General features: G+C 55.7%; 1 protein-coding gene across 2 annotated transcripts in view; it reads left to right on the forward strand.

Annotated features, from left to right (window-relative positions):
• The window catches only part of RAI1 (retinoic acid induced 1), a 74,590-nt gene that overhangs the window by 39,861 nt on the left and 10,330 nt on the right, over nucleotides 1-24,399 (forward strand). The gene's annotated exons all lie outside the window — the stretch shown is intronic.

A 24,399-nucleotide genomic window follows, 5' to 3' on the forward strand; every position in this document is an offset into this window, starting at 1 on the left:
GGAGGCTCAGAGTAACAGGCACACACAAGTGTTAAAGGAGAGGCTTCCCTTTTGTCTCCAAGGCAATCAGCCGGTGAAGGGATCCACAAATTAATTAAAAATTGCTCTGTCTTGATTGAGTTATTCCTGCTCGCATCCCACCTGCCTATCAAAAGACTGGGAATGGCAGGAGGAAATTCCTATTTCTTTCCCAAACAGCTCAGACACGTACCACGGTCTGTCTCGCTTGCCTTTTATCCCAGGCAGCAAAGGAAATAAAAAAAAGAAAGGGCTGGCGCGGTATCCAAAGAGATCTCTCCCGGAGGATGCGTCCCCTCTCCTGCGCTAACAAATGCTGCGGTATTTGGACGATTTGGAAGAAAAATGAGCAGATTTACGTGTCAGGCATGGGCCAAATTGTAGTTGTAACTCCATGAAGTTGATGGAGATCCATCGGAGATTAATTTGGCCCCAGGTCTGGCGCTTGCTCCGCAGGGAATAGGCTGGATCTCTGCCTTGGTTGAAACAAGAGGTATTCAAATGGGTTTGTTGTGGCTGTGCTATGCCCAAGTGGTAGAGCCGAGCAAAAATCCCAACTGGTTCTATCCCCGGTGCCAAAGCACCATAAATACACCTCGAGCTGTCAAGTCCTGCACAGTTTCTACTGCATTTACCACTGAGAACACTTTAAGGGGGTAGATTTATCTGTAGGGGCTGCACACAAGTCTCCCTGTGTGCTTTGCTAAGAGGCTTGAACTCCATCCCGGTGTCCTGATGGGGGAAGCCTTTCTCCCCTCCTGTTTGTGGGATTTCCACCCGAACCGAGCCTGTGCCAGTGCTCAGCCTGAACCCCAGAGAGCCCAGCCCTCCTTTACTGGGCTCAGGCTCTGGTTTGGGGGGGCATCATCAGTCAGTGCCTCTCAGCAGGATTCGGGGGGGGGGGGGGTTTGCTGCTTTGCAGTCAGACCTTGCTTCCTCCGCTTTATTGTCATCTCCGCTCTTAGTCACCGCTCGATGCCTCACCAGAGGACACTGCTCCTGCTGCATTTATGGCAGCCACTAAAATTGGCTGCTCCGACAGGGAGGGACACTGAGCATCAGGGAGGCTTTGCCCAGCTCCCTTATGGTCCTTGGCGTCATGTGGGGAGCATAGGGGAGCTGCAGGGCAGGTGGGTCACTAAATGGGTCCCCTGTGCTGAGGATGGACCTCCGGCTCTGCTGGGTCCTCCAGGCGTGAGGGAATATGGGAGCAGTGCTGGAAAAGGAGCAGCAGCGGCCACGTTCTCAGGTGGAGATGGCTGGCGTGTAAATGAAAATGAGATGCTCGATAAAGTAGGAAAGCATAATTAAAAACGTTCACGGCTGCTGGCTCGCAAAGCGTGGGCACTCGGTGATCCAGCGAGGCACAGCCGTTCCCCCCTCCCCAAACCCCACGGCTCTCAGCCTCCCTTGTCCTGTAATAGCGTGTCCTTCACATGCCTGTCGCTACATGATGTATAGAACAGGGCTGGCCTCTCATACCACTGCCTTCCACCAGGCCGGGGACTGGATTCTCCAGAGGAGACTCTAGTCCTATCATAGCATGTCCTTCACCGTGACTGCTGCTGCACAGAGACACGGCAGCACGGGGCTCTAATACCTTGTAATTCACTGTGACTGCTGTGGCAGGACCTGCACCGTGCTGTGCTGCCGCAGCCCTTCAGACCCCTTGGCTTTTGCATCTGCTCTTGGGCTTCAGAGCGAGGGCTGGGTGGGAGGGGACATATGGCAGGGGGATCTTGGAGGTGTCCCAGGCTTGGAGCCTGGTCCCTGGCTCCTGGTGGGCCTGGGAAGGTGCTGAGTGTCCCCGGGACACGGTCCCATCCTGCCTCCTGGGTGGTTTGAAGGAGGGAGTGCTGGGGGCCAAGCCCTGCTTTGGCAGGGGAGAAATCCCTGTGAGTGTGCCAGGGTGAGAAATTGCCCTTGGATGCAAGGAAAGCATCCTTCCTCTGGGTGGTTTGGGCATCATAATAAATGTCGATATCTCTGTGCACACAAAGAAGAAGGGGGCATTTGGCTACCAAGTGCATTTTTTCCAGGAGCTGATTTACTTTGAAGACATAAAGGGCTCTCTGATGCCTCCCTCTTTGCTGGTTAACCCTGTTCCTTTGCCAGTTAAATGGAAATGCAGCTGCCATCAATAAAGCCCTTCTGGAGGCTGTTCCATGGATGTTGCAACACCGCTCCCAGTGCTGTGCTGGACACTGCTCCCTCTTCCATTGATCTGGTTTAGCTGCTCCATGGGCAGGAGGCAGATCCTTGTGAGGGGGGAAGGTTTTCCAGCCAAGTGAGATCCCAATGCTCACAGCATCCGCTTGGAGCCATGCTGTGCACAGAACGGTGTGGGTGACCATGGCCCAGCCAGGAACCAGATTTGGGGTTGTTGCTTTGTGTTGCTTGGTTTTCTTTGGAGGGGAGGCATTGAAAAGCCTGGAAGAAGGGTGAGGATGTCTTGTCAGGGCTCCCAGAATGGGAGAAGAGCATGTTTGGTGGTGAGATGGAGGAGGGAGCAAATTTTGGGAGCTAATGCTTCCCTGCAGCATGATGCTTGACTTGTTTTCCAAAAAAAACAGGAGTTGGCATCTCCTGTTTTGCTTCCATACAAATTGTCAGCGTTGTTGTTGCTCCTGCTTAGACTGAAGAAGGAGGAATTTGGCCCAGTGGCTTTTTTTCCTCCTGCTTCCCCCAGCAGCCTAGGCTACTGATCTACAAACAGCTGTAAGGAGAGCAGAGATCATTAGCTGGCAGGATCAGATGAGATAGTTTCTTAAAAGGATTGTCTGATTTCTCTATTGATCAGCCTGATTTAAAAGGGGGAGTTGGGTCAGAGGGCATAAATTATCATTGAAGGAGGGGTGAAGGCCTCAAAGGCTGTGCTGCACTTAGCTGCAGTGCTGAGGAATGTGTCTCTCGGCGGGGACGTGCAGAGCTGAGCGCCGTGGCTGCCGGCCAAGCTGGGTCTCCTCTACGCTGAACTGGGAATCGAGTCAAGGGAAGTGCATTTAAACTTGGGGTAAAGAGCCTCTCTCTCTTTGCCAAACTGGTTTCTGCAGCCCCCACCACTTGGGTCAGAGGGGGAAGGGGTGCAGCATGTGACCCCGGGTGAGGTTTGGGGTGCGGCGATGGATTGGGGTCACTGTGGAGTCCCACTGGCTCTGAGCTCCCTCCCTCCCTCCCCGGAGAGAGGATGCTTTCACCCCACAGAGACCTGCGACCTCTCCCTGGCTTTCCCCAGGCTCCCTGTGTGGTCTCCAGCAAGATGTTGAACCACGGGAGGTTTCTGCCTCCCTGGCTGTAAAATGAAGCTAATCTGCAACCTGAGGTTGCTGCTTTCCCCGTTCTTGTGATCGCTGCCCAGGGCTCCTGCATCTCCTGCCACTGGAGTCATGGGACTTTGCAGTGACCCCCCCAGCTCTGGATTATGGGAAGAGGAATGGGAGAGCATCCAGGGAAAATAAGACACCATCCACATTGATGGCAGAGGGTCTGGTTTTGGGTGCATGGCACATCTTCCACACCAGCTTGTTCTGCTGCAACAGAACAGTGGATCCTTGTTAATTTTTCCCTCATTCTCATCCATCCTTACGATGGAGGAGCCTTTTGTGCCTAGGTCAGTGTCCCATCTCTACCTTCCCCCAGGGTTTGCATCTCCCACAGCTCTCTGGGGCAGGACCATGGGGATCTACAGTGGGGTTGTGTCACTGGGACAAGGTTGTGTCAGTCCAACAGTGACAAGGTTGTGTTACCCCAACAGGGCATGAGCTGGAGCGAGGTCAGGCTGTCTCAACAGGGAAAGCTGCAGGAGCACTTGCGGGGTTCCAGATCATCCTCTGACTGGGGTTTGTGCCCTTTCCAACCCCAATGGAGCTTGTTCCTCTTATTTCTGGCTGTGCTAAAGTAAAACGGTGCAAGAAGTGTGATTTCTGGAGCTGTGGGCAGGTCTGAGGTGCCCTGGTGAGCACTGGGCTGGGGCATCTGCCTGGAGTAGTGCCATGGGGGAGGCTGACACAGCCACACTGCTGGTGTCCCCAGGCTGGGGACACATCCTCAAACGGGGTCCATCTGCTCTTTCCCAATGCTGTTCCACAGCTAGAGGTGCAGCCGGGCTGCTGCCTGCCCCAGTGCTGCCCATCCTGTTGTTCCTGCCCTGCTGCATAGCATCATTGAATGACAGAATCATTAAGGCTGGGAAACCCCTCTAAGACCATCAAGTCCAACCATTAACTCAGCAATGCCAAGCCTACCACTAAACCATGTCCCCAGGTGCCACATCCACACATTTTTTGCACACTTCCAGGGTGGATGAACACTCCACCTAGGAAGCCTGTTCTGATGCCTGACCACCCCTTTGGTGCAGACATTTTTCCTAATATCCAACTTCAACTGCCCTGGCTCAACTTGAGGCCATTTCCCCTTGACCTATTGCTTGTTACTTGGAGCAGAGCCCAAATCCCACCTGGCTGCACCTTTCTCTCAGGGAGTTGTGGAGAGTGAGAAGTTTTGCCCTGAGCCTCCTTTTCTCCAGGCTGAACCCCCCCGCAGCTCCCTCAGCCGCTCCTTGTGCTCCAGATCCTTCTCCAGCTCCATTGCCTTTTTCTGGATACACTCCAGCATCTTCCCTGGAGTGAGGGGAGCATCCCCATGTGCCCCACCCCTGTGCACGGTGGCTGCTGGGGACAGCAGCATGGTGGTTGCCCATGACGTGTGGCTTGGAAGGAGACAAGCCAAGCCATTATCACGGATCACGTCTGCCAGGTGGAGAGCAGGGAACCGTCATCCCGGCCCAGGGCACGGCTGGGAGCGGGCAGAGCGTTCAAAGGCTGAGCCAGGGCAGCAGGGGCTCACAGCAGCCCCACTCCCACTGAGGAAGAGAGCATCTCTTCCAAGCATCCACCAGCATCGGCCTCCCGGCATGGCTGTGGGAGCAGCCACCAGCGTGCGGCAGCTGGGCCGGCATTATCCTGGAAATGTCATCCGAATGCCAGCCCGCCGGTGAGCGCCAGGACGTGGCAGGAGGCGGTGACTCGGCTTGCCGGCATTGGCTACCATTTTAGAGGAAATGTGGAGCGGCGGGTAATTATTTCTCGTCCTTAATTGAAATTTCAGCCTCAGTGGTTCGCGGGAGCGGGCGGGAGCAGGAGCACAGGCGAGCGTGACACGAACGCGAGGCTCGTTGTGGGATGAGGGAGAGCACGAGTGAGCTGAGCCCGTGGGGTAGCAAAGCATCTCCCAGCTCACGCAGAGTCCAGCACTCCAGGGAAGGAATTCCCATAGCCCACAGCGTGGCCTGCTCACGGTTGCGAAATAAAACCAACCCCCAGAACTCCAAGATTATAATTTTTTTTTTGTCTTTTTTAGCGGGGGAGGATGCTTTATTGTTTCTTTTTCCCTGTATTTCTGTTTTGCTTCGGATGAAGGGCCAATTAACTGGAATTAGGCGCTGCAGCCCGGCACCCCGCGTTGGCTCGGAGCAATCAGGTGTAGCGCAGCATGGCTGATGAGAGCCAATCAAGATGTATAAATGAGGTGTTGACATTCAAACAGCAGGTACCCGCGCCGCCCGGCCGCAGCCGCGCTTGCGTGCTGCCGAGCCCACCGAGCCAGGCACGGGGAAGGGCCAGCTGTGCTTCGGCTCCAAAGCATTTTGTGTTAATTGTGATGGTGGGCATGCACTCAGCTGCCCATGCTGGGGACAGTGGGTAGGAGGGAGAGTAGTGGGCACCCCTGCCAGGGTCTGTTTGCTGGCAGTCCCCATGCCCAGTGCTGATGCATCCCCTGGTCAAAGTCCTTAGCGCTGCTCCAGGGTGGGCAGCCAAGCAAAATGCTGTTCCTTTGGGGAAACCGAGGCATGGTGCAAGATGGTGGGCAAGGTCCATAATGCTGAGGTCTGGTTTCACCCTCAAGGTTTTGTATTTCCATTGCTAGGGTCAGTTTTGCCTTCAAGTCCCTGAGTGGTGTTGGGATAAATTTGTCCCCCCACTGTCTAGGGACCACGAATGGGGACCTTGGTGTGAGTACTGCAGGGCCAGCACCCTCCAGCAGTTTGTCACCCTCAGCTCTTGGGTTTGCCGTAACTGCCGCTGTGGGACACCATGGGAGGTGGGGACCAGGGGCACCAGCGGCCGTGGCAGCACCGCACGGGCCAGAGGAGCTCAGAGGCCATCCAAGGAGGAGAAAGCAGCTCCGTGGCGAACAACCTCATCAGCGTTTCCTGTCTCACAATGGAGAAATCGCATGTGGTGAGAGGCTCTAAAAATAGGCTCGGCAAACTTTTAACCACATTTGCAGATGTTAAAGGTAAAGCCAGAGCAGCCCCAGGGAAGAAAACATGCCTGGCCGTGCCTCCCTGGTGCTAACCCTCAGCTCGGCCGGTGGCGGGGGGCTGGCTCTGAGGGCAGGAGCCCCCAGATGGGCAGTGGGGCCGAGCCTCCGCCTCGTCGTGTTGCTCTCCTGTGCGTCCCCATTAAGTGTGTGGCAGGAGGACATTAGGAGCAGGAGCACGTACCGGCAGGCTCTGTCTAACAGCGCTGCCGCCTGACCCTGATTTGTAGCAGGGCTGAGCAGGGAGGTTTGCTGTAGTGTTACAGCTTTTCCTGTGGTAATAGCCGGCCGGGCAGCACTCACACAGCACTGCCAGTGGCACCGGGAGCCCACAGTGGCACAGGGAACCCACAGCTGCTGGGGTGGATGTAGGAGATGCTGTAGCTGGGTCATGGCACATTTGCTTGCAAGAGAACTGAGGGGGCATGTGGGGACACGGTGTGGCTGCTGGCTGCTGGAGTTGTGTCTGCCCATGGCAGCAGTGCTGGCACCCGGCATGGTGGCAGAAACACTGCTGGATCTGCCTGTCCCTGTTCCCACCAGCCCAATGACTCCATGTCCAGTGGCTTGTCCTGCACACTGCAGTGGGTGCATGCCAGTGGTGGTGCTGACTCCTTGCCTCCTGCCTGTGTCACATCGCCAGGGCTGGAGTCATTTGGGGACAGTGGCCAGGGCTGCCAGGTCCTCTCCCAGCTGAGGTGTCAGCTCCCTGATGGCATTCAGGGATGTTCATTTCCCCTGTTTCTGCCATGCCACCAGAGGGTGCCAGCCCTGTGCACACAGTGGCCACAGCAAGGTGCCTTTGTACTGTCCTTGTAGGGATCTCTGTGTGGGAATGGATGCATCCCATTGCCATTCATCCCCAGGGACTTGCAGAGGCAAAGCTGACCTGGTAATGGAATGGAAATAAAAAACCTGGAGGGTTGAGGTGAGCCCCAAGGTTCTGGTCTTTGTGGAGGGCAAGGGGCATTCTGCCCACAGAAGATGGAAGAGGCAGCACCATCTGCCAGCATCGCTCTGTGGTGCCGTGGTCCCTGGCCTGTGCTGGCCCCACGGCCCCAAGAGGGAGATAGCGAGAATCTTTAACCTCACAAACCTGGAAGGTTTACTCGGACCATCAGAAAGATGAAAGAGACAGAGAGGGAGAACGATTAAAGGGAAGAAATCGAGATTGCTCGCGTTACCTCAGCTGCCTGCTGCCTGATACCGGCACCTCGCAGGGCCTCGGCACCTCTTACGTGCAGCTCGGTGCTGGGGCATGGGAGGGCACATGACTTTCTCCTCAGGAGGGAACTTCCCAGGAAGATTTTAATAGTTGCTGTTGGTGTGATGTCTGGGGGAATGCATTGCTTTCTGTCTGCCATTGCCTGGCTTCACCTTCTGCCCGCAGCTGGTGCATCCTCACGACTGCGTTTGGGGCGATGATTTGGGCTGTTGTCAGCCTTCACCTGCAACCCTGGAGGGAAAAACTGCCCCTCAGAGTTTTATTTAGCTAAAAAAACCCCAACCCGAACCCAACCTCAAGCAGGTGCTGGCTGTGGGACGCCTCATGATGGGATGACCGGGATGCTAGGGTGCAGCAGTGTTCCCCAGGAATCTCCACTGGCCACACTGGGATCAGTGTTTTGGCAAAAGGCATCACCTTGCCAGTAGGAATAATAGCCAGGAGGGGGAGGGGGTTAGGGCAGGCAGACAAGCAAATCCGTTTTATCAGACGCCGCATATTTTATGAAAGCACATTTCAGCTCTTCAGCCTTGGAAAGCTTTTCATACCCTTTAATTTTCTAATAAAAAGGAATTACGTTTGCTGAAAAGCCAGTAACAAGATTCACTGTCATTGTCTTTTGTACAGACCATAATTCCTGGCTCGGGCTCCTGCCTGCAGCCCCGTTGTGTGGTCCCAGGTGTGGGTCCAGAGTGCTGGCAGGGGGACCTCAAGGCCACGGCTGTGCCAGCAGCGGGCAGGGGAGAGCTTTGCTGGTGGGGGCTTGTGGCAGCTGCCCAGGAATGACAGGGGTGAAGGTGATCACCAGATTTGTCTGCATCTACCAAGTGATGCCTCTTGGTGCCCAGCACAGATCCCTGAGAAAGCAGCATCTGGTTTTGAGGTGGTTCCTGCTGTCTGAGTGTGCCAGGTGGGACGGCCTTTGAACCAAAAATCAGTTTAATTGCCTGGTCACTGGCCTTGTAACCATGAGCTCGAGAGCAATGTGAGGTCCTGAGGAGGCTGGTGGCTGGCAGACAGCTTTCCTGGTCTTTGATGTGGCTAGGACAGGTGGTGATTACACATGTGTTGGAGCAATGGGGTGTCTTTGCTGAGTGAGGGTGAGGAGCCTGTGTCCCCTGGCTCTGCACCGGCCTTGCAGATCTGAGCGGTGAAAAGGTTCAGCTGGGCAGCTGGCAATTCCCGGTTATCTCCCATCCCAGGTATGCAGGATCTGGCATGCAAACAGTAGCTAGACATCTCAGCAAGCCCAGAGCACTCCCAAAATCCAACCAACCACAGGCTCTGACAGTGGGCAAAGCATGTCTGGGGTGCCAGCTGAGGCCGGCACCGAGAGCCACCATCTCCTCCCAGTTCCCTGCAAACCCTGAGCACATCCTGGTGAGGTTTGCAGCATGGAGAGCCCTCACAGGCTCACTCACACCCCACTTTCCTCCAGGGATGGATCCCCCTGTGAGCACTGGAGCTGCAGCTCTGCCCGTGCTGCCACGTGGCGCCAGAGCCGCGATGCCGCAGCCGCTGGCGCTCCGTCTCCTTCCGAGTTGCTCATTTGAAGTTTCAGCTCGCTGGCTGATTTTTTGTGCAGGTGGGATACAAAACCAGCTCACAAACACCAATAAATACCTTCTGTATCCTGCCCCCCTCACCCCCCGCCTCCAATTCTCATTTTCATTCTTACTTCCCAGCTGGTTTGGGGGGTGAAAACGGGTTTTCAAAGCTTTCCCTAAACGTGTGTAACAATAGGAAGCGTTGCCTTTTAGCCTGCGGCCGGCACAGTTTTAAATGAGGTCCCAGGTAGTCATGGTTACCTCTCCTCTTCAGTAAGAGATGACTTTTATTTCCTGCCTTTTGTATTTGCACATCTCAGATATACATTCTCCTAAACCATAATTGGTATTCACGGATAGACAGGAACGCAGGAGTGAGCTGCCACAAGAGGGGAAGAGCCAGATGGACGCAGGGGGTGTCAAGGTCTCCAAGCCCCCAAACATCAGGAAATCTTAATTTCAAGTCATTTTTCCTCCCCTGGCAAGGGCGGGGAGGCAGACCTGTCTCTCCACTGCCTCAGGGCTTGTCCTGATCCCACCTCCCTTGCAGCATCCTGGTTATTCCGGTTGCTGCGCCAGAATTCGGGATTTACCCTCTGGTCGTGCAAGCCTCTCCATCATCCTGCATCCCCCCCAAGCACCCCTTGATTGTGCAGAGTTGGGAAGGTGATAGAGGGGTTGCCCTGTGCTCCTTGTCCCCAAGCAGAGTCCTGACCCCCCAGGCACTTTGGGGGCCAAGCCTGCTCCCCCTTGATTTTTGGAGGCAGGAAGAGGAAGCAGAGCTGTGGGGCTGCACACTCACAGCGGGCACAGCCTGGGGAGCGGGCGCGGGAGGGAGAAGCGCTCGGCAATGATTGATGAAAGATCATAGCCTCATTCCACGGGATCATTGCTCAGAGTGTGGGCAAAGCTGCGAGTCCCAAGGGGACCATCGCCTGGATGCATGTGAGCCTGCGATTCAGGGCAGAGGGGATGCAAAGCCACATATTTTATGCCTTTTTTATTTTTTTCTCTCTCTCTCTCTCTTTCTCTCTCTCTAAAGCACCAGGAAAACAAAAACCCAAGCTGTCTAATCAGAGACAAGCAGATTCCACCCACTTCCTTGGAAAACTTGCATTTGCTAGGAAATCATCTCGCTGCATTTACAGCAAGCAGAGTGCCCCAGCGGTAGCTCGTGCCTTTCTGGCAGGATGATAACCAGCGCTGAACAATTATTGCGCTGGAGTGGGAGCAGCAGACATATTGGCTTTTCTCAGCCAGCAGGAAAGAATTTGCAAAACTAAGCAGGCGACTGGAGCAGCTCGGATTTGCAGCGTTGGATGCGCGGTGCCGCGGATTCACAGCTCACCAGATTTGCTGGTGGCAGCATATCAGGGACTCGCACACCGCATGCACCTGGGCTCCTATTTACATGAATTTTTTTCTTTCTTTCCTTTTTTTTTTTTTTTCTTTTCTTTTTTTTTTTTTTTTTTTTGCAAGGGAAGGGCTTGTTTTTGCTGCCTGGAAAATGCGTCTGATTCCCAGCTTCCCCCGTGGATGCTCAGCCCCCCCAGGTGTGCGCTTGGATAGTGGGGAGAAGTTGTTTGCTTTTGTATTTTTTCCCTTTTAATGAGAAAAATGTGTGCTTGTCACAGTATCATAGAATGGTTTGGGTTGGAAGGGACTTAAAGACCATTCACTTCTACCCTCTGCCATTGGCAGGGACATCTTCCACTAGACCAGGTTGCTCCAAGCCCTGTCCAGCCTGGTGTTGGACACTTCCAGGGATGGGGCATTCACAGCTTCTCTGGGCACATGTGTCAGGGCCTCACCACCCTCACAGGAGGGTGTTCTTAAAAGGAATTCTCAAAAAATGCTGTCAAAATTGTTGTCAAGGAGGTTGTCCTTAAAAAACAGTGCTGGGAAGAAAGGCAGCAGTTCCAGCAGGATCCTGCCCCATGCCAGCCTGGCTGCCCTTAGCATCGCCAGAGGAGCAGGGTCTGTCTGGGGGTTCCCAGGGGAACCCTCTTGGGACACAGCCACAAATCCCCAGTCAAGGCAAAACTTTGCTCAGTTGTAACTTCAGGCAGAGATGGATGGGATTGCTGGAGCACCTCCCATCCCTCGGAGGTTTTTGGTTCTTCCATAGGTAAAACTCCCTGACTGCAGGTCCCACATATGCCTGGTCTTCTCCATGGGCTGGGCAAAGTGTAAGCAAAGAAATTCCTTCCCTTCAGGCTTGTGGGTTTGGGAACTGGATCTGTTCCCATTTGCCTCTGCCCACTCATAGCACTCCCTGTCTCTGCTGGAGCACTTCTGAATGGGATGCGCCAGTGTGGAGAAGTGGCATGGTGAGGTTTTGGTGTGGATCTCAACTGTGTTCCCACTGTGGGTGCTGCTTGGCAAGGACAGCTGGGATACTCTTCCCAGCCCTCCTCAGGATGCAAACTGTGCATCAGTTGCACCAGCAGCTGATGGAGACTCCAGTATATTAGCAGCATTAATTAAGTTACAAAAATTATGCATGTTATCAGTTATGAGACGACCTTTCATAAACTCCGTTATTAAAGCAATAAAGCATGACCCGCTGGTCCTAACCAGTCTAATGTCTGGCTAAGAGCACGGTTTTTTCACATAATACTTTTAGCAGGTCATTAGCTGAGCAATAAGATAACGTGGAGAGCCAAAGTGATGTGCGGGAATGGCAGTGGAGGCAGAGACAGTGCTTGATGAGGGGGCACAGGGCTTGGGGTCACCTGTCCTCCCACATGGCTTGTATGGGCGTGCATGGCTCTGGTGGTGGCTGTGGTGGGTGATGGTGGAGTGGTGGGTGCTCCCAGCCTGTGCAGTGCTGAAATCCCAGTGGCTGTGGGGCAAACCCAGCCCTGGGGCAGCTGTGGGGCTGGTGTCGGTCCCTCTGAGCCCTGGTTTCACTGCCAGAGTTCACCTTGCAGAAGGGAGATGTGGGGTGTTGTGATGTGGCCATCCCGACTGCAGTCCCAGTGAGCTGTAGGGTGAAGATGAAGACTCTGACCTTCCATGAGGCCAGGGGTGGGATGGAGGGGCCTGGGCTCCCTCTGCCTGAGTGGTTTTGCTGTACAGACAGTGCTGGTCTCAGCATAGGGTTGGTGTTGGTCTCCCTGGGCTGAGACCCCGATTTGGGGGTATACAGGTTGGTGCCCTCCCTGCCATGTCTGTGCGGACATGCCAGGCATCCAGGGCCACCTGGAGGAAGCCACCAAGCCCTGGCCCCCAGGTGCTGCTCCCTCCACACACTGGTGCTGTTATTGAGCACATCCCAGCTGAGTATGATGCCCTCCCTACCCCTGGCTATGCCACGAGACCTGGACATGCCAAGAGCTGCACCACAATCCAGCACCCCCAAAGCGCCTTTCCCGGTCCCCGCCAGCCGTTTCCAAGCACTGACCCTCTCCATAAACAAAGGAGAGGGAGAGGGAGGGTGGCTGGCATGTTAATATACTCTCCCCCCCTCTTTTCCTCCCTTCATCCCTCTGGGAAAGGCCTTTGCAGATATAAGCAAACCTTGATTAAAAGCTGCCTGACAGGCAACGGCAGCAGCAAGCAGCAGGCAAGGAAGCTCTCCAAGTCCAAAGGGAGCTGCTTCTGCTGCTGCCGCTGCTGCCTCCATTCTCAGATGTCCCTGATCCTTTAATCAATCACAGCCGCGGAAGAGAAGAGCAAACACCCGTGCCGGGGCAGAGGTATGTGCACGCATTCGTTCCAGCCGCAGCCGAGGCGGCGGGGCGACCGCACGCCTTGGGCTGCAGGCACGGAGCCGTCCCCGCGCCCCGGAGCTGCTCTTTCATCTCACGGAGACAAGCAGGGGCTGTGTCCCTGCCGGTGCCTCCGAGGAATCCGGCATGGAGGATGGTACCCCGTGGGGTGTAGGCAGCGGGAGGAGCCTCTTGCCCTCTCCCCAGGCGCTTCAAGATGCATTCCCGGGTAGAGGATTCTCCCAGCTCCCATCCCATGGGCTGTGCCACACCGGCAGTGGTGTGCCTGGCTAGGAGAGAGCGCGGAGAATGGGAGGGTTTGCAGATGTTGGGGAGCTCTAAGCACGGGGATAGCCACAGGGATAGCCAGCCTGGCTGTTGTGTCTAACACGGCCAAAACCCATCTGTCCTTTGATGGCACACCATGGCTGGGCACACGGAGCAGCGCCCGTGGCTCCTGGGGTATCCCCATCGCGGGGGGCAGAGCTCCATCCTGGGCTGCGTGGGGTGGGCAAGGATCTGCTCCAGCCCCGGAAAGACAGGCAGGGCCTGACGCCAGCTGTGGCCATGCCCGGAACCACCAGCATGCAGAGAAACCGCCCACCCCCAGGATGATTTGTCACCAAGTCCTGTGTGTCACCGCGGGGCTCGCTCCTTGGAGAGCCCGGAGGTGGGGGCGGAGGGAGGGGGGAAAACACGTCGTTTTAATAAAACCCAGCAAAAATCCTCTCGTTCCTGACGTGCTTCCCCAGCTCGCGTGCGGCAGCGGGAGCTCCGCCGGTGCGAGGCCGGCAGGGGCAGGCAGGGACCGCGATTTTCTCTGCTTATTTTTGCCGTTCCTTATTTTTAGCGCCGCGTCTTAATATATTGTGACAGTGCCCTGGGACGTAGCGCGCCTCCGGTCGCAGGAGAAGGTGTCTGGGGCAGAGCTGCTCGAACGAGTTGCAGCCAATCGCCGGCACAACGCCGGCTAACGAGGCACCCGCCGCTAACCGGGGTCCCCCGGGGAGGCCGGGGGGAGTGGCAGGGATGAACCTGTGCGTTGAATTTGTCGGGGCTCTGCAGGGAGGGACTTGCTCTTTTGGGGGAGTCACGGGTTTTAATAGGTTGTTGTTTTTTTTTTTTTTTTTTTAATTAGGCAGTTCTGGTAATGACGGGGTGGTTGCTGGCAGAGCTGGTGCCAGGTGGGAGCGGTGCCTTCGTAGAGTGGGTGCCTGTGCAGACAGAGACATGGATGATTTGATGTTTCAGGTACCTCGTGTATACTGGGGGACTCCAGTGCTGTGCTGACTTCGATCTCCCTCCCTGGAGCTGCTTTTTGGGAAGGCATGAGTGGTTTCTATGCCAAGACGTGCCTCACAGTTGCCTTTTTGGACCTCCAAGTGGGTTTTGATGCAAGGCAGAGAGGCAGCTGGCAGAGGCGCAGGATCTTACTGGGATCAGGGTGAGATCCCACCAAGCCAGAGGTTGCCAGCACTGTCTCAGCTGTGGGTGTAATTCCGGTGGGGATGCTGTGTCCGTGGGGAGATCTGGGTCTGTGTGGTGCTGGGTATGGCAGCGGGAGTCTGCATGCACAGGCCCTGCCTGCCCCAAGCCCATTAGTAACAGATCTTTGTGGAATAACCCTCCTCATTAAGGCAAGCTACCCCTTGTGTCAAAGCCACTTTATAAGGAAATTATACTCAGCTCCAGCCAGGATGTGCGTATGTAAATGGGGCAATGCACAGCCCTGATTGAGACATCATGGGGCACCTCAGCCCAGGACCCCTGGGAGTCTTCAGTCCTGGGGTAAACAGGGGCTCCTGAGGGGCTGGAGAGTGCTGGTGGTGTGGGATGCACCTCAGCCACCTCCTGGGGTATGGCAGCCCATGTGCACTCAGGGCTTTGGCAGGAGCCATGGAGCTGGTTAGGGTTGGAATGTCTTCAGGTGTTGGAGGCTCCTGTCACCACATCCTCCCAATAGCATTGCGAAGTGTCTCCTCTCTGCACTGTGTTTGGGGGAGTAGAGGGGAACCCCCTTTCTTCCATGCTACCCCCAGTTTTGTCAAGATGTCACTGCGTGCCCAGCGCTGGTGGAGGAAGTGTGGAGTCTCCCTCTGCTCCTCCTGAAGCCCTACTGAGCTGAGATTAAATCCTAACCACACATCCGAGGCACTGGGATGCTCCACATACACACTGGACACATTGGGATGCTCTAGCGTTTGGAAGAAGCAGGAAGAATGTGCCAGAGCTGAAGCCATCACAGGGCTTTGGTGCCCATAACGGGACATTGAGGACACCAAAGGACACCATGAGACACCGAGATTCTTCACACAGCACCTGTGCTCACTACTCCTTTCCAGGAAGGAGTGGACAAAGCACACAGCAGCCCCTCAGGATCCAGCTGGAGCATCCCCACATGCCAGGACATTGGCACCTCTTTGTGGAAACAGAGTGACAGCTTGCCAGGGAGGTGAGACCCTTGGTGTTTTTTTGGCAGCGCGTTCCTAATCAGCAGGACCCGCGCACCCCGCCGCAGGCACGCCGTGCGCTGCTATTTACGGAGCTACTTGAAATACACCTGCAAGAGAGGAGAGCAGAGAGGAGCGCCAGCAAGTAAATAACCCAGCAACCCGCCAGAATGAAAACAGGGAGAAGAGATGCAGGCAGAAAAAAACCCAGAATGAAGTGTGATGTGGAATTGAGGGGCTCCATCCCAATTGTGCCATGGTTTTCTGCCGGGGTGCTCACTGGTGTTGGTGGTTGGTGGGGAGACCCCATCCCATTGTTGACCGGGGGGATCTCAGTGCATCTCTGGAATGGGCAGGGGGATAGGTGGATGGATGGATGGATGGATGGATGGATGGATGGATGGATGGATGGATGGATGGAGCCTTTTGTCCACCTCCCCACTTGCCTTGTTTACCTCCTGCTGCTGTTCAGCTCCTGCCTCCCCCCACCCTTTTCTGAAGCATTATAAATCAAACAGCTTAAAATGTAAAGCATCAAAAATTCTAAAACCTTCATCTATTATTAACTGTGACAGTAAATTCCACCTCTGAATGTTTCACGTAGCAACTGTTACCAGGACTCAGCATCCAAAGCTGATGTTCCAGCAACTTTCCATCACAGTGCCAACATCGGCCTGGTGAGACTGGCTGCCACTCCCAACACTTTTCAATGGGATTGGGATGCCAGCACAGAAACTGAGCTCAGATTTAGTAAATACAGCCCAGGGTTGGAAAGGAACTTGGTGCCTGCATGAGGGAGCTAGTGGTGGGATCCTGCATCATGGTCCTCCCTCTGTGTTGGTCATGCAGCCCCCCCCCCCCCCCAAACTTCATTATTTTCACCATCATGTTATGAAGCACCATAAATAACAGGATGGGATTGGAGTGGTTAAAATGAAAGGATAGGGAAGGGCTTTCACAGGGGTTGGTGTTTGCTTTTCTGGTGTTTGTTTCTCGTCCAGGTGCTGGATGTTGTTGTGGCCCCTGAGTGGTGATCCTCACTCTGGCATGGACAAGGGTTCTCATGCTCTGAGCATTGGATTGTGGTGAGTTTGTGGTGTGCCAGGTGCCCAGAGGGACCAGGAGCCAGGTGTTCACCACTGGGGTTTGTTCACGTTTCCGTGTTTGCTTGCCTTTCCCACGTGCCGTCATGGCTCTTTTCTGTGTTGTGACCCCTGCCTGGAGGCTGAGCTGAGGTGTTTTAGGTTGGATTTGGCTGCGTGGCAGTGCTGTGAGCCTGGTTGGAGGTAGGGAGAGCCATGGCTCTGCATCCCCATGGAATGCTGGGCCTGCTCTGGTGAGAGCCCCACCAGTGCATTGGCACCATGACCATGGCAAGGCTCACACCACCACCTCAAGCACCCAAAACCACCCAAATTCCCCCAGCAGCACCCACCAGGCCATGCCTGGTGCCCCCATACCCTGGCACAGGCATTACCCTGCCTTGCCATCATCCTGGCTGTGCCACCTTCCTGCAAATCCTGGGGCTGCCCACTGGGATCTGGTGTCGTGCCATGCCGTGCTGTGCTGGCCGCGGGGCCAGGCAGCAGCGGCTGCTCTGCCGTCTCCCCAGGGACAGGCAGCAATTTTCCTGCTCTGAAGAAGCTTGTGAAGGTTTGAGTGAATCTGGGAAGCAAATCTAATTGGCAACCTGGTAATTCCTCGGGGGGACATGTACTTTGGTCATATCTAAGTACATTCCAGCCAGTGTTTAAGACACGCTGAATCCAAACTTGGACAGTCAAATACCAGCAGCTCTAAGCTCCTTATCTATTTCAGGCAGATTAACTCCTTAATCATCTCTTTTGGAAGTTCCCTGCCCCAAATTCCTCTCCCCTCCTCTTCCCCCCTCCCCAGTTTTTCAGCAGGAACAAAAGGAACCGATTTTGCGGGGTGCCCAAGGTGGGGATGGCACCTGCTGTGATTGACAGAGTCAATAACCTGGAACCAGGAGAAGGCCTTTGGAAATCTGCGTCCCACTTCACCTGCCCCAGTATTTGTCTTCAGGATTTGAAGCTGGGGAATATATAATACCGAAATAATTTACCACACAGCATCAAACCTCGATTCATTATTTTCAACCTTCTTTTCTATTTTTTTTTTACTTGATTTATTTCTTTCAACACCGTTTTATCCTTATTTTTCCTTTCCCCCCAGGGGATTCTAGCTCAGCATCCCCTAGCAGGTGAGCACTCCGCAGCCCCCCAGCCCCGCTCGTGGCAGGGGGATGCTCATCCCCTCCCTGGCAGGCAGAGGGGGCCGTGCTGAGCCGTGGGGACACAGGCGGTGCTGGCCACTGTCACTCAGGGGAGTGTCGGAGCATTACGCTTCATTACCGAGCTGTCTGCTGCCGGCAGGGGATGGCTCAGGGCAGAGCCCGGCAGCGGCACAGCCGGGATTGGCTCCGGTGCGTGGACCTGTCTGTGGGCAGCTGCTGAAACGTGGCATCTGTGGGGTGCCCATATGCGAGGGGTTTTGCTGTGATGGCAGTGGGGAGCTGGATTGTGAGATTGGCCGCCCTAAAAGAGAAGGCAGGAGTTGCCACAGGAAGGCAAAAGAGGGACAGGGTAATGCCCCCTGTAACCATGAATCCTCGTGAGGGGGTCTCAGTGAGACAGGGACTGGGGATCTCTCTGGGATCATCCAGTGGTAATTGAATAGCACTCATCTAAAACACAGGCTTAAATGTCCCATGTGCCTGACATGGTGGGGACACTGGGACAAAGCCCCATCTCCTCCTGGACAGGGATGGGGAAAAGGCATGGGATGGTGCTGGGATCTGTCCTTTGCTGTCAGCAGCCATCCCACAGCAGCTGAGTCCTCCTGGTTTTGGATGTGGCAGTGAATTTGCTGAAAGTTTTCCTGGTAGAAAAGCTGTCTGTGACCAGGGACAAGCCAGAGGGGCTAGACCAAGTGGCACATTCAGAAGAACTGGGAGTGTCCTGGGGGTGACAGCCACCTGTCATCCTTTGGGGTCTCAAGTTCTGTTGGGGATGGAGAGACCCACTGGGGAGGAGGTCCAGGATCCTGGACCTGGGACATGAGCCTGCTTCATTCCCATGCTCCTGGGCTGGCACCTCCCACCATCAACACCAGACCCTGGCACAAACCCAGACCACTCTACAGTAGGGAAACTGAGGCACAGCTAGAGTGTGGTCCTGGTTCCAACCCAGGGGATTTTCCAGCTCCAAGCTACTGGGTGGGTGCCAGGTCCTGCCACCAGGTTAGGTGTGGGTTTGCTGGGCTGAAGGGTCAGCAGGTGCCAGGGGACCACAAGCCATCCCTGTCACATTCTCCAGGGAATGCAATCTTATGCATCCAACCACATCCATGAGCTGCAGACCACATCCAGGACTGGGATGAGGATCCATTCCCTCCCCCATACTTGGGAGAGCTTTTATTTGCTTTTATTTTTATTGCAGGCAGCATGAACCCCTTGGGGCATCAGCGTGGTGGAGGAGGGTGCCAAGGGCATGGCATCTGCTCCCCACCTTTCCTTGCAGGGATGGAGCTTCTGTCCTGCTTCAAGGGGAAACTGAGGCAGGGGACAAACAGGATGTGGGAGAAAAAGGGAGGGTTCATATTAGCGGTCGCAATAATGATTGGAACGGTTAATTGCTACTGGAATTGAAGTGAATCAGGCCGAGAGCAGGAGGGGAGGGAGGAAGGAAGAAGGATCCCAACCTGTCAGGCAGAAAATGAGTAAAGAAGAAAAACATGAGCATGTGGAGAACTGGCTAGGCCGTTGCTTCACACTGGCCTTGTGCTGCTCACTTGGGGTGAGGCTGGAGGGTTGGCTGAAGGTCACCATGGCGGTGACAACCCCACGGCCACGGTTGTGCCCATCGGTGCCCTGGTACCATTGTACTGACAGCTGCAGGCACGTCTGCACCAGGATTCGGGTTTGGAGACTGGGATTGCTGGATCCCTCCTAAGGTCGGCTGTGTTTACAGCCTCCTGCAGGGTTGGCTTTCCTCTCCCCTCAGAGCCCCAAGGTCGATGTCCAACCGCTGGCTGGGAGCGGGATCATGTGGAGCCTCACTCCATGGTACATCCGGCCATGAATTTTGCTCTGCAGTGGAACACAGTTCACCTCTGGAGAGGGAATTTGCCCAGGAAGGCTCAGGCTGAGCATCTGTTTTGCTGTGAGCCTCCAGCCTTTTTTTTTTTTTTTCCCCTTCTTTTTTCCATTTTTCCCCCCTTCTTTTTTCCTTTTTTCTTTTTTTTTTTTGTCTTTTTCTCTTTTTTCTTTTTATACCTTTTTTCTTTTTCTTTCTCCTTTTCTCTTATTTTTTTCTCTTTCTCTGTGTTTTTCTTTCTGTGTTTTTCTTTTTCTTTTTTCTTTTTTATTTTTCTTATGTTTCCTTTCCCCTCTTTTTCTTTTTTTCCCTTTTTCTTCCTCTTATTCCCCCCTTCCCCCCCCCCTTCCTTTTCAAGTCCTGCCTTACAAACTGACATTTTTCACCAGCAAGAAAGAAACCCCAGCAACTTGCTCTGACTCCCAGAACCTCCCATCATCCTCCCCAGCCCAACCCCTCTGCAAACCTCCCATCCCTGACATCAAGGACCCAAACCCCCCCTTGCAAAATAAAGGAGGAAAAACCAAGGGGAGAGAGACTGGAGCTGGCGGTTGAGCCGGATTTCCATGTGAGGGGATGAGGTTGGGGCGGCCACGGGCTTCCCCTGGCAAGCGACAGAGGAACCGGGGCCAGCAGAAACGTTGAGTCATGAGTGCGGTTCGCAGGCGGTGGATTTTTTTCCCAAGGAAAATTCCTCACTGGGGAGGAGCAGAGCTGGGAGGGGGGCAGCACTGAAGGACTGTGGCCCCTAAATGGGACGCTGATCTGGGGATGGGGATGCATCCCATTGCGATGGGAATTCCCTGGGCAGGTTCCAACCCCCGGGAGGGCGGTTTGGGCAGAGGGGGACCTGCCCAGGGAATTCCCCAGCAGCTGGATGGGAGGAGCAGCGTGATCTGGGGGGGCTGCAGAAGATGGGGACCCCATCCTTCCTCCTCCTCCTTACCCACATCCGCCCACCCCCACGCAATGGGCGGCGCAGCCCCAGCTCCATTTATCATCATCTGCGGGCAAGTGAAGTGTGCAGGGAACAGCTGCTCCGGTCGGCTGAGCGCCGAAATGGGGCGGGACGCGGGGCTGGGGGGGCGCGGGGGGCTGCGGGCTGCCCTGGGGTACCATAACCCCCCGGTCGCTGCACTGGGACGGAGCACTGGCGTGGTGGGAGATGCTGGTGGTGATGGGAGGGATCAGGGAGGTGTATTAAAGGGGTTCACTGCGGGGAGAGCACATTATTGGGGTGCATTGGGGCAAGGGTACACTAATGAGAGCGCATTGAAGGGGTGCACTGGAGAGAGGGGGTATTAAAGGGGTTCACTGGGGAGGGGGATCATTATTGGGGTGCATTAAAGGGGTTTATTTGGGTCAGTGCAGTAAGGGGGTGCATTGAGGGAGTGCACTGGGGAGACTGCGCATTAAAGGGGTTCACAGAAGGGGGCATTGAAGGGGGGGTGCATTGGCAGCGGGGTGCAGGGACAAACAGCAGCAGCTCCACAACTGCATGGGGGGTTTGCTCCTACCCCGGGCAAGCCCCACGGGTCCCCCTGCACTGCTGGGGGGGTCTGTCTGTATTCCATCCCCCCAGTTCCTCTCATTCCCAGCTCCTGAGGCTGGATGCCCTTTCCTGGTCTGTCCCACACACCCCGGCTCTCCCCCCGCAGCCTCCCCTTTTCTCTCCTCCCTTAATAATCAAATTCTCCGGAGCACTTTGCGGTGTGGCAGCCAGCCAGAAAGGGTTTCTTTAAACTCCACCAGCTCACAATTAAACAAATCCGGGGCTGACGCTACTCGATAGGCGCTTATTCCCCTCCCTGAGAGCTGCCGGGGGATCCAGGGGGGTCCAATCCCTTCGTTCCCAGCTCCGATCCCACCTCACCGTATGGGGCTGCACCCCTGGGTGTGGGACGAGGGTTGGGAGGGGGTTTGCGCCGGGGGTTTGGGATGGGGAACGGGGTGTCCGCGGTCCCAGCGCTGCTCTGATGGCGGAGCATCCCCCTGCGAGAGCACGCTGCTATTTTTAGTCGCTGAGTCCTTGTTGATGGTACAGCAGCGAAGGCGAGGGAGCAGCCGGAGGAGCAGCAGGGCTGGATCAAGCCCCGCGGGATGAGCAGCAGCTGGGAAGCAAGGCCAGCGTGCAGGGAAACAGGGGACACCCTTTGCGCCCTGGGGCTGAGGCTTTGGGGGTCTTGGGTGCTTACCGAGGGTCCCTGCCTTCAGAGGGCTCCGGATCCGGCCATGCCAAGTCCCTGCCAGGCAAGAGGAAGGGGGAGGAAAGGGGAGAAGGCAGGGAAGGAGGAAGGAAGGAGGAGTGGGGGGAGGAAAATAACACGGAATGCAGCCACGCAGCACAAATCCTCCCGAGCAGCAGGCGGACTGCGGCCACCGCGTGTGCTGTCCTGGCAGTGCCACTCGGTGCCCCGGCATCAGCCGCGCGCCACGCATCAGCCCCTGGCACCATGGCAGACCCCTGCACTTGCAGCATGACCCCGTGCCCCATCATGGCCCTGGGTCATGCCCTGGTGCTGGGAGGTGCATCCGGTCCTTGTGTGTCCCCCGTGAGTGACACAGAGGCTGTGCTGGGCTGTCCACACTCCCTTGGGACCAAGGGGATGGATGCTCTGTGGTGGCTGTAGCCAGCAGTGAGTGCTGCTCCTTGTGTTCCAGGGACAGGGTCGTGCCAGTGCTGGTCACCATGGTGGCCCCAGGTCCTTGCCCTCTCCCTTCCCAGGGACCCACGCCAGGAGCCCTGGCCACAGCACAGCTTTGCCAAGGGCAGGTGTCCAGCCACAGCCATGCACCGACACCCCTGTATCGATTCCCATCTCAGAGGAAGTGGCTGCAAACTTCTTCAGGGTCAGGAGAGCACGTCCAGCAGTGACCTGGCAGGGACAGTGAGTGGGCAGGGCCCCTGGGAGCAGCCACAGCCACCTCCCTCTCCGGGGGAAGGCCATAACCTCCCTGCTGTCGACAGCTTGATTTGATGCCATTAAAGCGTTTGCTCGGAAACAGCCTACATCAGGCACAACATCTGGCACAGCCCTTCCCCAGCAACGCTGTGGCAGATCCCGGAGCAGAGCTGGCCTCTGGGTCCAGGTGCTGCTGGTGATGAGCGTGTCCCCTCCCAGGGACAGCCTGGTGCCCAGGTGGGCCCCAGGGACATGGGACTATGGCTCTAAGATTTCAGCTGGAACACGTTCCCTCTGTGCATCCTCACCTCTGCGTGGCGGTGACTGATCCGTTCCCCCGCACCGTGTGCTTTTGCTCATCCCGACATTGTCCCAGCTGTTTGGAAAATTAACAATAATTAATTAATAACAATAATTAATTAATCACGATAATTAATAATAAAGGAGAAAGGGGAGAAAAGCTCCCCCTAAAGCTTCAGCCCAGGGTCTTCTCAAGCCGATTTCATTTTTCAAACCCACTCCCACACAACTTGAAGGGCCCTTTGCTCCCATTAATTCTCCCACCACAGCCCAGGGCTGCCCCACAGGCTGGCTTTGATTTTCCGGCCTTTGTTCCAGCAGCACTGGCACAGGGCTGGCACAGGACACCATGCTGTGGTCGGGGCTTTTGTGCCAGCTCTTCAGGTTTTTTTGACCCATCGTTTCCTTGGAATTTAGGCTTTAGCTGCATCCAGTTGCTCGCAGAGCCTGCAAGGTGCAACTGCAATACATGACAGTGTCATGGAAAACATCCCAAAGGGGGATGGGGAACAGGGAGGGATGGGGTGCTGGGCTGGTGTGGGTGGCACTGAGCCTGGCTCCAGTGGTGCCTGAGGACAGTGTGTGATGGGTGTATGCCTGAGCAGCTGGTGTTTGTGGAAATAGAACTAAATAAAGCCCCGTGTGTGTGTGTGTGTGTGTGTGTGTACCCCAAAAAGGTGCTGAAGTGTTACTGGTGGGTCCTGCAAGGAAAAGGGCTGAGCTGGGACCTGTCAAACCAGCAGTGTGGTTTACGTGGCAGAAGTGCCAGGAAAGGGACCACGTGGTGTTTGGTATGGTGTGGCAGTGGCATGAGGGTGATGGAGGAACACGAGGGGACATACACCAATCCATGTCCTGGCTCAAGGCTGCCTGGCACCACAGGGAATTGTGCCAGGAGCTGGGATGGGCTTGGACAGACACTGCCAGCACCCCATCCCCTCCTCTTGTTATACTTACTACCTTGATGGAAGCTGAGGAGACAGCACTGGTGTCATCACTGTGTCACTGCCAAGGGAGCAGCACTGGGAATGTCCCTGGACAGCTACAGACCTTTGGGGCTGCCCTAACATAGGCTGACAAATCTCAATCCATGTCCAAACCATGCTTGTGTCCACCTCAGTACCTTCAACTCACTGGTGTTGGGGCAGGCAGGATGCCACCAAGCCCTTCATTAGCCCCCACAAGCCACTTGACTGCCTTAAGAGATCTAACCAGTGACCCAGGTGTGTCCCTGCTCCCAGAGCAAGCGGGGTGAGGAAACAGGGAGCTTTAATGACGACGGTGGTGAGGTGCTCAGTAATGATGGCTGCTGGCGGGAGCAGACAGCTTCCAGATGGCATCGCGCCGGGGCAGGGGGATTTCTGGGGCCGGGGGGGCTGCGGGAGGCAGCAGCCGGCAGAGACAGGCAGAGCCAGCAAGTTGAAATGACTTTTTTTGCAGCAGAGCCTGCGGTTCTGGCCCTCCGCGCTGCTGCTTCCAGTAATTAGCCCAATAATTAAAAAGAATGGCGATAAGAGGGGTGTGCAGAGGCGCTCGCAGGATCCCGGCATCCCTGGGGAGGCGTGTGAGAAGGGCGGGAGTGATTTGCGGATGTGAGGGGTGGTGGATGTGTGAAACACAAAGCAGAGGGACCCCGACATGGTGTTGGGGGGGATCACTGCACCAGGTGGCCAGGCAGGGAGGGGTGGGCAGCATGGATGGGCAGCTTCAGCAGCAGGGGCAGGAGGGTGGCTGAGCCCACCGCAGGCAGGGAGGAAGCAACCAGACCCCAGCATCTTCCTGCCCATGGGCACAGTGCTGGGAG

The sequence above is a fragment of the Chamaea fasciata genome, unplaced genomic scaffold (genome assembly GCF_029207755.1).
Source record: "Chamaea fasciata isolate MVZ Bird 193981 ecotype frontalis unplaced genomic scaffold, bChaFas1.0.hap1 SCAF_16, whole genome shotgun sequence".
Taxonomy (NCBI): domain Eukaryota; kingdom Metazoa; phylum Chordata; class Aves; order Passeriformes; family Sylviidae; genus Chamaea; species Chamaea fasciata.